At 35.4% G+C, this 2,500-nt stretch overlaps 1 protein-coding gene across 1 annotated transcript in view; it reads right to left on the bottom strand.

Annotated features, from left to right (window-relative positions):
• Positions 1–2,235, bottom strand: part of LOC115231471 (serine/threonine-protein phosphatase 6 regulatory ankyrin repeat subunit B) — a 53,339-nt gene extending 51,104 nt beyond the window's left edge. Inside the window, exon 1 of the mRNA XM_036500095.1 lies at positions 2,220–2,235. The gene's annotated coding sequence lies outside the window, so the exon portion shown is untranslated. The remainder of the gene's footprint in view (positions 1–2,219) is intronic.
• Positions 2,236–2,500: the final 265 nt, after the last annotated feature.

Genomic DNA, 2,500 nt, shown 5'->3' with positions numbered 1-2,500 from the left:
ATAAATTTGATTATTATTTATATCTGTAGAAGCTTTCTCAGCCTATTATTTCACATATCTTCTCAACATGAGTTTTCTTTTACCTGTCTTATAGTGTCTGCTCTGCAATTTGCACAATTCACTGCATATTAAACATACTTTAAGAAAGTTTTGTCGAGCAAGACAAAGAATGGAGATATTTGATATCGTTAAACCAAACAGAAATAGCAGCTTCACAATCCCGTATATGCATAATGCATATATAGTTTTATGTATTTGTGTATATCTTTCTATATATCGATATTTCAATATTCATATATAAACATGTAAAAATATATATACATGAAAAAATATATATTCATATATATATATATATATATATATATATAGAGAGAGAGAGAGAGAGAGAGAGAGAGATTGATAGATAGATAGATAGATAGATAGATAGATAGATAGATAGATAGATAGATACATACATACATACATACATACATACATACATAACATACATACATACATACATACATAGATATGCGTTAGTGTGTGCTAAAATATTGGTTCGTTTCTTGTTAAATAAATAACATTGTATTTCTGTGATACAAAATTTGTCCACCCATCCTTTGCTTAACAACCACTTGAGTTTACAGGCAAACACATCATGTCTCTATGTGTGTGTGTGTGTGTGGTGTGTGTGTGTGTGTGTGTCTGTCTGTTTCATGTGTGTGTCTGTGTGTTTCTAATACTCAGTGCAGATGGCATCCGTTTGATTGTAGATCGTGGAATGTTAAAGTTCTCATTTTGTTTTTCCCTCTTAAGTGCTGACACTCCAAATTTTACCAACTGGTGGATGCTGATAACTATTCCATCGACAAATTCTGGCCATCTGAAGTGTTTTGTTTTTCTAAACAATTGCTTACAAGGATTTTTATATTTTTCAGTATAAAACTGAATACATCCACCCCACCCCCGCCACTACCATTATAGTTGTCATCACTATCATTAACATCATCGTGTCATTACATGAATTATTAATTAATATTAATATTGCCCGTTCATTCAAAATTTTCCAGTATTATGCAAATTTTATTCTAGTTAATATATATTTCAATTGTTAAAAGGCAAATTTACAGCAGTTACAGCGTCGTGAGAATTCTCTGTTCACGTAAAAGTATATAAAAACGCCATTTCTGTCCAGTGCCAGGATCATAGACGTTGATGTTTCTAGCACTTTCGCTGTTGAGATGGCGGCACTGGACACATATGTTGTTTTTATACCTTTTCACCTTGTCGTTCAGCAGTGGAAATATATCAGAAACATATTTCAACTAACCTAGATACAATGTATATATATATATATATATGTGTGTGTGTGTGTGGTGTGTGTGTGTGTGTATGTAATATATATGTGTATGTATGTATATATATATATATATATATATATCAACAATTGAGGGTAAAATTAATTAATTAATCAATTTCACCAAGTGCTCAGTATGTAAAAGGACCATTTAAGGCGAATTCAAAATATTACATTATATAATTAGGGCTTAGTAAAATAAATTACTTTGCCACATACTGAACTTAGTAGAAATAGCAGCCAAAAAAAAAAAATAGCAGTCGTGCCAGGGACAAGTACCACTGAGGCTATATTCATGGTAAGGCAGCTACAGGAGAAATACCTAGCCAAAGATAAGCCCCTGTACCTGGCTTTTGTTGACATGGAGAAAGCCTTCGAAAGGGTACCCTGATCCCTTATCTGGAGGTCAATGAGGAAACTAAGGATAGATGAATGGTCAGTCGTGACTAGTCGATCATTACTTTGTGTTTTTGTGTTTCATTTACTTTGCTAAGTAGTTGTTGTAGGATCGACTAGTCACGACTATCTAGCGCGGTTGCGCGAGTAAATGAGGGCGCGCACCAGGACCACTCTTCTTAAATAAATGGTATCCAGTTTCCACAGCGGAGAAATCCACCCTTGTTAAAACATATACACAAAACCCTACCATTTCAGGCTGACTTAACAGAGACCCTACTCTGTGTTACCGCCACAAAGCGACCACGCCCTTGTAAGTTTCATAACGAAAAACAAAAACATTAATTTCCTGATCTCATAATTGGATCACGCACATTTACGATAATTAATATCGTACCATTAATTTATAGACACACAGACAGAGTTTAAGATGAAAGGATGTTCATTCAAGCGTTAAATGGCCCCAAATGAAATTAAAATGCCTTACCTCAGTTTAGTTTTAAACAGTAGCAACGTATCTGGGGTCCCAATTAATTTCAAATTTTATGTTGCCGGATTTAAGTTCGATTGCAAGTAAGCGGAGATAACTCTCGAAATATAGGCGGGTTGGGTGGTGTGGTAAGTAGCTTGCGTACCAAGCACATGGTTCCGGGTTCAGTCCCACTGCGTGGCACCTTGGGTGAGTGACTTCTACTAGTGGGATCCGTCATGGTAAAGAAAGGTCTTACGTGCATGGAGGATCACATCCTGCTCGGCTTCGGTGATGGT

This window comes from Octopus sinensis, unplaced genomic scaffold, assembly GCF_006345805.1.
Source record: "Octopus sinensis unplaced genomic scaffold, ASM634580v1 Contig18587_ERROPOS139327, whole genome shotgun sequence".
NCBI classification, from domain to species: Eukaryota; Metazoa; Mollusca; class Cephalopoda; order Octopoda; family Octopodidae; genus Octopus; species Octopus sinensis.
This window is presented reverse-complemented; position numbering and strand designations above follow the sequence as displayed.